The sequence below is a fragment of the Leptodactylus fuscus genome, chromosome 7 (genome assembly GCF_031893055.1).
Source record: "Leptodactylus fuscus isolate aLepFus1 chromosome 7, aLepFus1.hap2, whole genome shotgun sequence".
Classification (NCBI taxonomy): domain Eukaryota; kingdom Metazoa; phylum Chordata; class Amphibia; order Anura; family Leptodactylidae; genus Leptodactylus; species Leptodactylus fuscus.
The window spans coordinates 103,277,971-103,293,935 of record NC_134271.1 but is presented as its reverse complement, the minus strand read 5'-3'; the positions used below and the strand labels follow the sequence as shown (position 1 = coordinate 103,293,935).

The following is a 15,965-nucleotide window of genomic DNA, read 5'->3' as shown; positions in this document are numbered from 1 at the left end:
TACAATTCATGGGATGCCATTTCTGTGCTCAGATTTCTCCTCTTTCCAACTGGAGTGATTGGCAACAGTTTACAGTACCATAGAGACAACTAAGGTGGCAGCTGTAGAGCCCATAATGAAAGGGGGTCAGTAAGGGAAGGGGAAACCAGCCATTTTACCATAGTGCTATGAAATAGCTCTGGTAGGACTAGTTCTGCTTTTTTGCTCCTGTTTTGAGGAGCACTCAGAAAACTTATTAGAGGGCCGCACGTTGTACCTTCCTTTGCTGGCTTCAGAGAATGGCAAACGGATACCACCCATCTGAACTCAGGAATCATAGCTGGGGCAGTTTGGGGGGCCATCTAGTGGCCAAGACTCATGGGGGCCCATGGCAGCTGAAACCACTCTCTAAGTTTGATTTATCCCTGCAATTTGCATTCCTACACATATGCTGACTCCTGACATAGTTGTATCTAGGATCTGTTCAAAGGTCTTCAAGCCACTGCAGAAAGAAGATGGAGAAAGTGTGTGTGTGTGTTTCCCTCTCTCTTGCTCTGTAAATATGACAATATCTGAAACTAACTTTTTATCCTATATATGGCCACTTCACAGGACTACATATATACCAATTCTTTTATCCACTTATATGGGCATTGTACAGTACCACTACTTTTATACTGCCTATTCAGCATTGCGGAGGGTCTGTTATTTCATCCTGCATACATGGGCACTGAACAGTACCACTTTCCTAATCCCGCATATATGGGAAAATACATTACCCATTCTGCATATTTAGGCACTGCACACTGTGTCTTCTCTTATTCTGTATGTATAGACATTGCACAGTACAATGTCTACTAGGCTGGGGTCACACCACAATCTTTATGCTTGTTGTTCTGATTCTCTGCTGGAAAATGCCAGATGAAGATATAGAAACAGAAGACTGTTTGTATACATCATTATTGATTTGAATGTTAAAGTAAAAAACTAAAAGCCCCTTCTGTTGACGTTTTGTTTTTTGTTCCTATGAACAAATCATTCCTATCAGATGACTTTTAAAACTTTAGCCTTATGGGACCTTACAATTGTAATACAAGGGCCCATGGTAGCCTTAACTCACCCCTGTGTACAGGACAATGATCTATTTAATATTTCTGCTCCTTCTCAGTACAGAGTCACAAATTTGCTTAATTAAGGCTATCTCTACATGGTGACATTGATCATTATTCCTATCATGGCGACCAGAGATCTCTGTATTGCTCTGCAACCAGGGTTGAGCAATCGGGATCGGAAAAGATCAGATCCCGATCGGCGATCGAGTAAATTTCATGATCGGGTTCCGATCCCATCTAAAAAAAGAACAGGAATGGAATTCCGATCCCGATTGCTTAACCCTAGTTTCCTGCACAGAGCTGCTGCCGCTCCCCAGAGCTCCGGGCCGTCGTTCTCTGTCCTCTCCTCTCTCATTCCAACGCCGGCAGAGTGCTGTGCACGGCCCCGCTTCCCTAGGCTAGAGTTACTGATGCTGGGAGTAGGCGGGGCTTATTGTAGCTTAGGAGAGTGTGGGCGGGTACAGGGAGGGGAGACGTGAGTGATGCACTCCACCTCAGGTTCCGGTCCAAAAAACTCCATGTGAACTTACCCTTAATAGGTTTCTATGTTAGACTACCTTTATTCCATTACACTGCATAAAAAGCAGAACCCTTGGAAAACACTTTCAGATAGTTGCTCTTATGTGTATAAAACAATACAATTACATTGCTAACAATTCTGGAGATAGAATGGGAAGTATTCAAGGTTATTGTAATGACCAAGATTACAATGTGTAATGTCCTGCACACAGTTGCCAGTTCAGCATAGGAAATGTTGCAATATTACTTGTTTACATTCACATCATTCTTCTGGGCTGAACTGTGATAACAGAGGTTGTTTTATTCTTCTTATTAAACTAGTCATTATCATGTTTGCCTATAATTATATACCCAACAGGACGGTGAAACATTGCCTGGATAGTCTAGAAAGCAGCTAGGTATTATGTCCTCAGAACCAGTTGGGATTCTATGGAACCAAATTTAGATAATCATAGGGTTTTTATAGTGATCAGAACATGTGGGCACCAAAAACAAAAGGACTCATACCACCAAAACCTACAATGGGTGTGTATATGGCTGAAACCCTACCTACATGCGGCCACCAATTATCACACAATTTCACACACCCACATATCTGCAGGGTTTTGGCTGTATGTGGCTGGTGCAACGTGAGCATATGCCCTAGGTGCTTATTTACCTGCCCATTTACAATAGATGTGTGATGCCCTCTTAAACCACAAACTGCATGTCCACCCATTGATTTTGCTTGACACATACAGATGTCTGTTTGTTTTCCAGATCAACCGTCCAAAGATTAGAGACATGCTCTCCTTTGGTCAGTTTTGTGGACATTGGGGTACTATTCTAGTTTACGGATCCCTTAAAAAAATGGTAGGCTTTAAAAAACAAAAACAAACAAAAAAGAACACAAAAAACCCCACACAAGTAAAAATTCTAATCACCCATTTTTACCTAAATATTCATTATTGACAGATTAGGTCCCCGTGAAAGGACCATAAATCATCTTGTGAAACAAACTTTGTAAATCTATTTTATTTGCACTTCAACTGTTACAATCCATCAGAGATTAGGGCTTGGACTGGAGTATAAAACAGCAGCAATGGGTGTCTGTCCATTAATTCCCAACATCCCATAGGTATGTGGAATTGCATAAAACCAATTCTGCACATAAACAAAAGAACTTAAATTATTACGATCATTGAGATCCAATAGCCCCAGTGCCTGAAACTTGAAAATCTTCTCCTTATGCATTATGTTTTTCTCCACCTCTTACAAGAATATACTTATATTCAATACCAGCAAAAGTGAGGGAATTAGTACCCCCTCTGTGAATTCTTCACATATGATCAATCAATCGTACGCCCCATCCCCAGACCCCAAATGGATCTGAAATGTTTCCTAAACTACACTGATATCTGTCGATGTGTTTTCCTGATATACATTCGGTTACAGGAACAGAATACCACACACACACACAATCAGTGGCGTAACTAGGAACGGTGGGCCCCAAGGGTTGAACTTTTGAGATGTCCCCCCCACCAACCGACGCCTGCCAAAGATCCCGACCGCCCCTCCCCCCACATTCCTGCGCTCTCTATTATTCCCCATAATGGCGCCTCTACACACTATTATGCCCCATAGTGGCCCCTGTACACACTATTATGCCCCATAGTGGCCCCTGTACACACTATTATGCCCCATAGTGGCCCCTGCACAAAGTACTATGCCCCATAGTGGCCCCTGCACAAAGTACTATGCCCCATAGTGGCCCCTACACACAGTACTATGCCCCATAGTGGCCCCTACACACACTATTATGCCCCATAGTGGCCCCTACACACACTATTATGCCCCATAGTGGCCCCTACACACACTATTATGCCCCATAGTGGCCCCTACACACACTATTATGCCCCATAGTGGCCCCTACACACACTATTATGCCCCATAGTGGCCCCTACACACACTATTATGCCCCATAGTGGCCCCTACACACACTATTATGCCCCATAGTGGCCCCTACACACACTATTATGCCCCATAGTGGCCCCTACACACACTATTATGCCCCATAGTGGCCCCTACACACACTATTATGCCCCATAGTGGCCCCTACACACACTATTATGCCCCATAGTGGCCCCTACACACACTATTATGCCCCATAGTGGCCCCTACACACACTATTATGCCCCATAGTGGCCCCTACACACTATTATGCCCCATAGTGGCCCCTACACACACTATTATGCCCCATAGTGGCCCCTACACACACTATTATGCCCCATAGTGGCCACCAAAACACACTATTATGCCCCATAGTGGCCCCTGTACACACTATTATGCCCCATAGTGGCCCCTGCACAAAGTACTATGCTCTATAATGGCCCCAGAACACATTATTATGCCCCATAGTGGCCCCTACACACACTATTATGCCCCATAGTGGCCCCTACACACACTATTATGCCCCATAGTGGCCACCAAAACACACTATTATGCCCCATAGTGGCCCCTGTACACACTATTATGCCCCATAGTGGCCCCTGCACAAAGTACTATGCTCTATAATGGCCCCAGAACACATTATTATGCCCCATAGTGGCCCCTACACACACTATTATGCCCCATAGTGGCCCCTACACACACTATTATGCCCCATAGTGGCCCCTACACACACTATTATGCCCCATAGTGGCCCCTACACGCACTATTATGCCCCATAGTGGCCCCTACACGCACTATTATGTCCCATAGTGGCCCCTACACGCACTATTATGTCCCATAGTGGCCCCTACACGCACTATTATGTCCCATAGTGGCCCCTACACACACTATTATGTCCCATAGTGGCCCCTACACACACTATTATGCCCCATAGTGGCCCCTACACACACTATTATGCCCCATAGTGGCCCCTACACACACTATTATGCCCCATAGTGGCCCCTACACACACTATTATGCCCCATAGTGGCCCCTACACACACTATTATGCCCCATAGTGGCACCTACACACACTATTATGACTCATACTGGCCCCATGCACACACTATTATGCCCCATAATATCTTTTCAGACCCCAGAGTATAATAATCGGAGACCCGGGGGGATAAAAACAGAAAAAACACTGTTATTTACCTATCTCCGGCTCCACTGCACCCCTCAGTGGTGTCGGCCACCTTCAATGACATCCGGGACGTCACATGACACACGCTCCGGGCAGGTTCGGGCCTACTTCTGGACGCTCCCTGACGTCACATGACCCGGGACACAGTCATGTGACATCAGGGAGCGTCCAGAAGTAGGCCCGAACCTGCCCGGAGCGTGGAAAGGTAAGTAACACAGTTACAACATGCCTCTAGCGGAAAAAAGAAAGCTAGCGATCTCCATAGACAACCATTGTGAGAGGGTGGATTATGATGTGGATTCCGCGCCATAATCCGCCCCCTCTGTGCCCGTGTGAACGGACCCTAACAGGTACGTACAGTGCTGGCACCTACCACATTTATAACCTCTCACATTGGTATCAGTAAGCTCTGTAATATAATCTAAGAATGATGGGTGTCCTTTAACATTTATGTGTAGAACAAATGCACGATCATCATTTTATTGTAGTTGCTTGAACGTTTCTTTATGATGCCGCATGTACATGTATATGTGATAAATCTATGAACTATGTAATAGACTGCAGCGGCATGTAGCATGTGGCAGTCACTGCTAATCCATTATAGAGATTTTAGTATATGTACAGATTTCCCTGACATCCGCTTGGTATTACACTAGTCACTGTTAGCACAAGCTAGAGAATTGCTTGGCAACCCGGGAACGGCTCTATAGCTAAGTAGAGAGTCTCCCACTGGGGATCTGTATGCTATCTAAATCCAGGCTTCCATATCACACGCTTTCTTTGTGCAGCTGAATGCATTGTTCCAGCAGCCTTAGGCAATGTTCAGCACACTAGCCTTTTGTGCCTAATGATCTAAAAATCATAATACAACTCTAAAATAATGGCTTCTTCTTGTCTCTTGAGTAGCCAGACATTTCTAAGGCTCCTCCATTAATAACAACAGGAAGTCGTGCCAATTATTAATAAAGAAAAATAAATCAAGAAACCACACGTCTCCTGAGAATAGAGCCTGAAAGCAATACTAAAATAGCCTCCTCTGACTGGTGCTGAAGTATGCCCCCACCTGGGAAAGGCACTCACCCACCCCTCTTCTTATTACTTAGGAACTTACTGTGTGTGAGGCTCCGTTCCCATGGAGTAACGTGCCGTGCATTCAGACACGTATACACGTGTCACTGTGTGAGTGCTCAAAACAGATCCCATTCACTTCAACGTGTGCCAGCTCACACACACTACACATTGAAATCAATGGGTTAAAAAGCCTCCCATTGATTTCAATATGTAGCACCCATAAGCCAGCACACATTGAAGTGAATGGGATCTGTTTTGAGAGCTCACACTCTGACACGCGTATACGTGTCTGAATGCGCGGCGCGTTACTCCGTGGAAACGGAGCCTTAGTGTTACTATAAAAGCCGCAGACAGAAATGAGGCCTATCCTCTTCCATCTCAATGTCTTAGCCCTGATATACATACCAAAGTCCAAACAGCAGCACTTGGGGTCCCTATGGTTGTGAGATTCTTGTAGGCACTGTGTGTGCCATTCTACGACTCTGCACGGCTTAACAGCATTTGCCTAAGGGTGAATTCACACTGAGTAAACGCTAGCTTATTCTGAACGTAAAACACGTTCAGAATAAGCGGCGTCTAAAGCAGCTCCATTCATTTCTATGGGAGCGGGGATACGAGCGCTCCCCATAGAAATGAATGGGCTGCTTCTTTCACTCCGTGCAGTCCCATTGAAGTGAATGGGGAGTGCCGCCGTATACGGCAAGCTCTGCTCATGCCGGAGCGTACACGCCGGCACTCCCCATTCACTTCAATGGGACTGCACGGAGTGAAAGAAGCAGCCCATTCATTTCTATGGGGAGCGCTCGTATCCCCGCTCCCATAGAAATGAATGGAGCTGCTTTAGACGCCGCTTATTCTGAACGTGTTTTACGTTCAGAATAAGCTAGCGTTTACTCAGTGTGAATGCACCCTAAGGCAGACCTGAAAGTCTTATGACATGTAACAACATGAGAAAGAGGATGAGAGGTTGCCATAAGAAAATCTGCAAACACAGTAAGCCTAATGCTATGTAGTTGAATCAGTTTCAGAGTGAGCTAACCACATACTCTGGAGCACAGTCTTTAGGTAATATTCAGATGACTGAATCCATTCCAGGAAAACACTGTCCACGTGCATGCCATATTTCATAGACTGACCTCGGCTGGGCAATGCAGCGAGTTCCTGAATAGACCAATAGCTACAGTACTGAATTGACATGAAGTACACCTGTATCGTGCCATGGCGAATGTAGGTATTGTAAGCCCAGCCTGCAACCCTGTACACTTTTAGCTTCACCCATTCCCATAGTGACCCCACATACTACAGTTCCCCTTTAGTAGCCCCAACACTATATCATGACCCATTGTAGCCCCACACAGTATAATCCCATTGTAGCCACTACAGAATAATGCCCCCATTAATCTGGTCCCTGCATTATAATATCCCCTTCTGGTGCCCCAGCAAAAAATGTATGAAAGAAAAAAAAAAATCTATCACCCACCTCACCCCTTTTCCCACAGTCCACTCCTTTTTCTGCTGCCAGCAACATCAGGAATAATATAGTAATGTCATTATTTCACCCCTGTCGGCTCAGAGACAAGAGCTGAACGGTGACTAGGGGAGAGGACAGCTACTTGTTTTACCATTGCATTCAACTCATCTGCAAACAGCCATGGTCAGTCCAGGAGATAAGACCCACACACACAGACCATGCTTCTTGGACAGGACTTGTTTGTGCGAATATGTCTTTAATCTTAGGTCTGTATATCTGGTCCATATTTCCTTCATTCTTCTGCTGAGGTTTGCTCCCAATACCGTAAATAGGAGAACATCGAAATGATAGATGGTGGCGTGAAAAGTTGTAAGATGGTGTTGGTTTACTTTCTGCAAATACTGGCCTTAATTTTCATATTGGATATTGGCATTAACAATACCATTTATACTTGCTATATGTCTAGTATCTGAATTTCAGGGGAGGTGTTGCATCACATGTGAGCCACTTAAAGGGGTTTTTCCATTTCAGTGTTTCAACAGTCTGGTTAAAGTCTTTTCTCGTTCTTCCTGTATTTTTCATCCTTCTCCATCCCTACTAAATAGGCTGGAGAAGTCTCGGTAAAAAGCGGTATTTCTAAGGAACGGCGCAGCGGAGATCACATCTAAAGGTTAGAGACGAATAGCCTTTCTAAAGGCTATTCCGACGTCTTATCCACACAAAAAAGAGGTTTTAATGGTAGAATCCCTTTAAGATCTGCTTCCTTTCTGGCAAGCCCTGTGCCCCATTTGGCCAATCTACAACCTCGGGAGCCACTAGAGAGGGACCAGAGATGTACTCAGCGATCAGTAATCTATTACTGGCACAACTGTGGCGAACTTGATTTCCTGACCACATAACGGTGAAAATCTGTGGCGGTAACAAATAGGAAACGCCGCAGATTTACAGTTTATCAAACATGATCTCAGAGTTCAGCAGAGTTCACAAAAGTCAGAACAAATGATCATAGAAACCACTATGAGCTCTGTTTGCATAGAGGAAATACTGTATATTGTATAACTACAGACTTCTAAAGCACCGCTTAATGCTTTGCAACTTTTCCTCATATCTGATAGTGGTTTTTTTTTCTTGGTTTAACCCCTTCCCGACATGCGCCGTAATAGTACGGCGCGTGTCGGGTCTGTAACTATGGCGACCGCCCGGGAGCCGGGCGGCCGTCATAGCCGCTGGGTGTCTACTGCTTCAAGCAGTAGACAACCGGCTCTAATGCCTCCGATAGGTCCCCGGACCGATCGGAGGCATTAACCCCTCCGGCGCTGCTGTCAAAGGCGCCGGAGGCGCCATTTTCCCAGCGGCGCATGGGCGCCGCCATTTTGGCAGGGATCGCCGGCTCCTGGAGCATGATCCAGGGCCGACCCCCCGTTGCCATGACAGCCGGGAGCCTTGTTAAAGGCTCCCAGCTGGTCTGCAAATTCTCTCTTTTGCAGGCTGGTGTATACAGCCTGCAAAAGAGATGATGCTTTCTTGCAATGCATTGCAATGCATTAGCATTGTAATGCATTGCATTAGTGATCAGACCCCCTGGGGTTCAACACCCCTAGGGGGTCTAATAAATGCAAAAAAAAAAAAAAAAAAAAAAAATATAAAAAGTATTAAAAGTTCAAATCACCCCCCTTTCCCTAGAACAGATATAAAAGTAGTTAAAAACTGTGAAACATATACATGTTAGGTATCCCCGCGTCCGAAATCGCCCGCTCTACAAATCTATACAAATATTTTTCCTGTTCGGTAAACGCCGTAGCAGGAAAAATAGTCAAAAGTGCCAAACTGCCGTTTTTTCACTGTTTTAATTCTGATAAAAATTTGAATAAAAAGTGATCAAAGCTATAACATTTCCCGAACATGGTAGAACTAAAAAGTACACCCGGCCCCGCAAAAAAAGACGCCCTATGCATCCCCGTACACGCACGTATAAAAAAGTTACGGCCGTCGGAATATGGCGACTTTTAGAAAAAAAAAAATTTAACACCGTTTTGGAATTTTTTTTAGGGGTCAAAATGTAAATAAAACCATATAAATTTGGTATCCCTGGAACCGTACCGAAACACAGAATATAGGGGACATGTCATTTTGGCTGCACAGTGAACGCCGTAAAACCAAAGCCCGTAAGAAAGTCGCAGAAATGCATTTTTTTCTTCAAATCCACCCCATTCTGAATTTTTTTCCTGCTTCCCAGTACATTATATAGAATAATTAATGGTGGCATCATGAAGAAAAAATTGTCCCGCAAAAATTAAGACCTCATATGACTCTGGGAGCGGAGAAATAAAAAAAGTTATGGGGTTTAGAAGGAGGGGAGTAAAAAACGAAAATCAAAAAATGCCATCGGCGGGAAGGGGTTAATTTGTAACTCACACGTGCTAAATTCCATAAAATAGATAACACATTAGCATTGATTTTTTTATTCTTACTCTTGTTTGATATGCTATATTTCTGTGACTATGATGATACTCATAGGATTTTGATCTTTAAAATTTTTTATATATCTATATATAATAGATTTTTTTTTTCTCAAGGTATTTTGCCTGTTTAGCAATATATCTCTAGGCCAGCATATATATACCCCCATATATATTAGTGTAGCATAGGGACCTCAAAGTGCAATTTCTACATCTGCCCCTTTCTCAGCTGTGCTGACCCCAAATTAACTCCCTCTACAAGAAAAGGCAATTATCCTGAGAGACCATCAACCTGCCATTTTTAACTGAGGAAGATACTGTTTATAAAGAACGCAACTATAATACAGCAACATCTCTTTGAGAAACCACTACCATACCCAGGCCAGATTACCTTTGACAGATTTCAGCTTCCAAGTTTTTTTACACACACTTCTATGAGAGGACCATCCCACTAATATATTAAGTGGTTCCTTCTGCAATAAATACACAATATGTAATTGTTCTTTATGCAATGCTCAACTATATTAGCACAGGTCCACCATAGGCGGCCCCTTTAAGAATTCCCTTGTGAGCACAGGATTAGGGAGTCGATTATCTCCTATGTAATTAGTAATCGCATCTTGACAACATAGATTGTTACAAGCGACTTGTATTGTACTGATGCTACAGTCTCTAATATTAGACACAACAGTAAGGAACAACAAGTTCTGCTATTACATTAGAAAGCTGAAATCTCTTACCATAGTGGATAGCTGAAGCCGGCAGCTTTTGTGTATCATAAGAAACAGAGCTACGAATGGGACTACTTCCTTGTGGCTGCCTGAAGGCTCAGCTGCAGGTCATAGAGGTGTGCCTGTGCCTGTGACGTGCAGGTGGAGTCTCTATGACCCAGCACTGAGGGCGGAACGCAGAAACACTTTTGCAATGTAGGTTAATGACTACACGCCCGGAGATTCTTTTCTTCTCCTTTGTGTCTTCTCACTAAGCCTGTTTTAACCCACTGTAAACTAAAAAGATAACGTGATGTTAGTGCGTAGCAAGAAAGAAATCTGAAAAAGTCATGATATAATAGTAAAGCTAAATTTACAACAAACGGAAATTTTGCAACTTAAAATATTAATTTTCATGTGTTTTTGCAAAATGTGCATGGATTGCTTCAAACCCCATTCAAGACAGTTGAGTAAATCAATCTACGTTCTGTGAACGTGATATATTGTATTCTTATTGTAAATCTATGAGAATACACAGTATAAGGCCGCTTGCAGACGACCGTATGTATTTTGTGGTCCTCAAATTAGTAATCAGTGTTCCTTTTTTGCAGACAGTGTGTCTTCAGTATCTATGCTGTATGTCCACAAAAACGGACATTGTGCCATCAGTGTGTGATCCTAGCTTGCAGATCCACAAAAAACCCCACAAAACACAGGTGACATCTAATGCTATCCCTAGCTTGTCCACAAAAATGGACGGCACACTGATGACACACCAAGTACATCAGTGTGCTGTCTTAGGTTTTTAGTCTCCCATAGGCTTCTATGGGCGAGTCCATTCTGCAAACACTGAACAGAATGTGACTTGCTCTGTACTTTGCAGAACGGACTCTCAGCCCCCACACTGATCAGTGGAAATCATGGACATGTGCATGTGCCCGTGGAAATGAATAGGTCAGGGTGCAATCAACGAAAAACAAGGATAGCACATGGATCTCGCCCACAGTCATCTGCAAGAGGCCTAAGGCCAACTTCCCATGGTTAGGTCTATATATGGACCAGATTTCAGCCATATATCTGAGGCTCAACACTCATCTGAGACCCATACTTCCAGCATTAAAGTCTTCTATGATGGTAGAAGTCCTTGCAACTCCGCAGGACTACTGTCGTGTACAGAAAATACAGGAAACAGAGCCACAGGAATGCATACATGACTATGATCCCGGGAGCCTGGGTCCCTGCTTAGGCCGAGTTCACACAGGGTTTTTGGGGCCGGATTTTGATGTGGAATCTGCTTCAGAGTCCATCTCATAAAACTGTCTCCCATTGAAGTCGACCTGCCCTTTCTTCAGGTTTATTCCACGGCTGATTCTGCTGTGGACATCTGCCTCGAGACACCTCCCTCCCAACTAGGCCATTCATTTGAGCCTAATCTGGAGCGGACTGCCACAACTGGATGCCAGTGCACTGCACCACCAGTTACAGATAGCATTTTATTTGGTCCGGAATCTGAGGCAGCCTCCATGCCAAATTCCAGTCCAAAAAACTCACATCTGAACTTACCCTAAGGGTTTGGTCTGGGTAATCCCAGGTACTACACCTGCCTGTGTGATGCCACTCTTACAGAAATAGCATAAATAGTAATTCCCATATCGATCGTATTGTCGTTAAACTTACTATGATGATTATATCTGTAGTTTATACAGTTTGTCTGCCAGCTCCTATTTCAATGGTGGCTGTTTCCTGTTTGCATGGTTTGTTCTGTTTGTTTATATCTTTGATACAAATAAAGAATTTATTAAAAACTAAAAAACAATGACTACATCTATATATACTATACAACTCAATAAACAACGAACAGAATGTCATCACAAAATTGATCGCAAAAGGGAATAAATAAAAAAATCTAATATTTTTATTATTTACAATAGATATATAGGAAAAAAAGATGGATACACAATACACAATCAGTTAAAAAAAACAGGCCAGATTGAAAAAGGTATGTGAGACAAAGGATGAAACACTAAGTGGAGAACGTTAAATAAAATAGCAGCAGTATACATAACTATATAAACTCAATATATGAAATGACGATCTGTATAGATGGCATAGATGCTAAAAATGCAAAAAAATGGGACTCCCAAAGCTAGGGATCACCACATCCATAAATAGCCCGAATAGTGGAAAAAAAAAGCATTTTAATAATTTATTTCTCTCCCACAAGATAAAGTTCAATGCAGTTGCTTATTATAATGAGGTTATAATTAGAGATGAGCGAACACTAAAATGTCCGAAGTTTGAAATCCGATTCAAACAGCCGCACACTGTTCGACTGTTCGAACGGATTTCGAACCCCATTATAGACTATGGGGGGAAATGCTCGTTTCAGGGGTAAGCAAAATTCGATAAAGTTATACTTACCAAGTCCACGAGTGACGGTCGGGCTGGATTCTCCTTGAAGTCTTCTCCCGGTGCAGCATCCTCGCGTCTTCTTCCAGCTGGAATTCACATCGGGGCCTAGGCAGAGCCGACTGTGCATGCGTGGTCATGCGCGGACATGCGCAGTCGGCTCTGCCTAGGCCGGATGCCTAGGTAGAGTGAATTCCAGCCGGAAGACGCCGCGGGGACGCTGCATGGAGAAGACTTCTAAAGGTAAGAGAAGAACCAGCGTTGATTGGCAGAATGTATAGCATTCTGCCAATCAACGCTGGTTCTGCATCGAACCTTAAACTTCAAACAGCTAGTAGTGTTCGATCGAGTACCAGTATCTTGAATACCGTAGTATTCGATTGAACACCTACTCGATCGAACACTACTCGCTCATCTCTAGTTAGAATCCATATAGTACACTTCAGAGTTCAGATAATAGTGCACAGGTACTGTGCAACTAGTTAATATGCATAAGTATAAAACGCTAAGTTTATATAACAGTGTCCAGATGCTATATGACTAGTTACAACACACAAGCATACCATATACATATAGGGTTAAATAGTAGCTATTGATCCCAAGAAAAGAAAAAAAGCCAGACTAGCAGATATAGAAATGTATACATATATACCTGCCACCATAGTCACACTAGGGTCTCCAAGATCTACACAAGAAAGTGTTGAGAAAGTATCTCAATGCATTCCACCGTCCAGTTACATCAGGAGTAATACTACATCACCTACTTCCTGTCTATGACAATACTCTGTCCTTGCTATGTGATGTTGTGCAGTACTGCTCTGGAACTTCTGGACATTTGGGTATTGGTCACTATTTCTGGAAGGCATTGTGCAGAACAAGAGCCTTTGGTGGACAAACTCAGGCTTACATTTCTTCAATGCATGGGCATTGTCTCTAAGTTACCAAAAAAATCAGAATTTATAACGGCAACCTATCTAAGTCAGTTTATTTAAGGTGACTATTGCTTGTAGGAAAATTACACTTCCCTTCCTCCAACATTCTTTAAAAACAGCATTAGGGTAATGAGATTTTATAATAAGCTGCTTTGACAATGTTAAGCCACATACTCGACGTAACCAACAATCATGATCTGATGCTGCCAAACACAAACATCATTCAAAAAACATATCTTAATATTATTATTGTGGATAAAATGTATCTTTCTTATATCAAATGTATCTAGTAGTAAACATATTTGCCATTTTTCTTCAATGTATCCTTACTGTATTGTAAACAGGCAGATGGTAAAGTGGTAGAGGGCAGGTATCTTCCACTGAGGTGGTTGGTATCTACAAGGTGACTGGCTGGAGTATGGGACCAGGAGTTAGGTATTGTTGTAAACCCAGGCCAATACTCCAGTCCTGGTTTTGCTGGCTGACCCAAGTGGTCAGCTATTAAAGCACTGAGGTTGACCATAAGAAGGGGGTGTGGTCGTCTCTTGTAGGAGAAACCTGTTAGACACTGCAGCGGCTACTGGAAAATTTCAAAAATTAAAATGGTCGGAGTTTTTGGGTGCAGTAGTTGCTGGGGAAGGGGAGGGGGTGTTTTGGTTGTCTGTCTGCCCCTTCCCTGAGCTTGAGGACTTTTTTTTTCCCCTCACTTGGAATTCAGCCTGGGTGAATATAGGGTATCTGCAGTGCTCCTATTAACCCCTTCCCAACGGAACAGGAGCACTGCAGATACCCTATATTCAATAGACCGGGCACTTTCAGACACAGGGATACCTAATGTGTATGTGTTTCACAGTAATTTTCTACTTTTATATGTATTATAGGGAAAGGAGTGATTTAGAACCTTTATTTTATTTTTTATTATATTCTTTTTAAAGCTTCTTTTTTTCACTATTTTATGGGAGATTCTATACATTACTATTGTGGCTGGTCATAGACCCCCTTCCCCCCTAAAAAAAAAATAATAATAATTTGTTTGACTCGAGTATAAACCAAGGGGAGCTTTTTCAGCACAAAAACTGTGCTGAAAAACTCGGCTTATACTTGAGTATATACGGTATATCTACAGAGTATAGGACACAGTGTATATGAAGCCAGTAGACCTAGCACTTATAGCAATGTTCCTGTTTGAACCGCCACCTAGGATTCGAACACCCAGGACTCCAGCACTGCAAGGCCGCAGTGCTAACCACTGAGCCACCATGTTGCCTCTACTGAAAGCCATTTTGATGTACATCCTACTAATATTATAAATGTGAAAGTTTGTGGGTTTGGATGGTTGTTACTCAATCAAGCAAAAACATCTAAACGGTTTTGGATGAAATTCGTACATAGATAGATTGCAACTTCAATTAACACAAAGGCTACTTTTTTATTCCGGTAAATGACATGGCTTCACAACTGTTATGAATTTATGTTCACATACTATATTAAACTGTTCTTGGCAGCAGGCTGATAAAGCCAGCTCTGTTATCTCTCTATGTAAACACACTGTTAACCCTCAGTCCATTGTGTACCTGCATTTGCATATTATTTGATCTGCTCCAGGCAGTGCTGACACATTAGATGGGAAAACACCTATAATCCAAATTGGCAGTTTGCTCATTTTGAACAGGACGGGAAAAAGAAAATATAATTTGTAGCAAAATTCTAAAACAACGAGAGCTATGAAATTAGCCAGAAGTCACAGACTTTTCAAGCGGAGTTGAGGGGAATCATCGATGCCAACAACACACTCATTATATGGCGTCGCAGCAAGCTGCTGAGATGCCGGAACAATCACAGGCAAGTTTAGTGGCTGACCAGCTTGAGAGCTTCCAAAACCCCGGAGCAGGCGGATCATCAACGCCAACAACACACTCATTATATTGCATCCCAGCAAGCTGCTGAGATGTCTGAATAATCATAGGCACGGTGCGAGGAACAAGTTCAGTGGCAAGCCAGCTTGAGAGCTGCCGAAACGCTGGAGCAGGTGGTTAATCGAGACCAACAACACGCTCAGTATATGGCACCCCAGCGAGCTGCTGAGATGCCGGAACAATCACAGGCACGGCGTGAGGAACAAGTTCAGCAGCAGGACAGCTTAAGAGCTGCTGAAACGCTAGAGCAGGCAAACCAGCAGCAGCAATTTGCT

General features: G+C 43.2%; 1 protein-coding gene across 1 annotated transcript in view; it reads left to right on the top strand.

Moving 5' to 3' along the window:
• CDCA4 (cell division cycle associated 4) overlaps positions 1-15,965 on the top strand; it is a 120,274-nt gene that overhangs the window by 57,821 nt on the left and 46,488 nt on the right. The window lies entirely within an intron of this gene.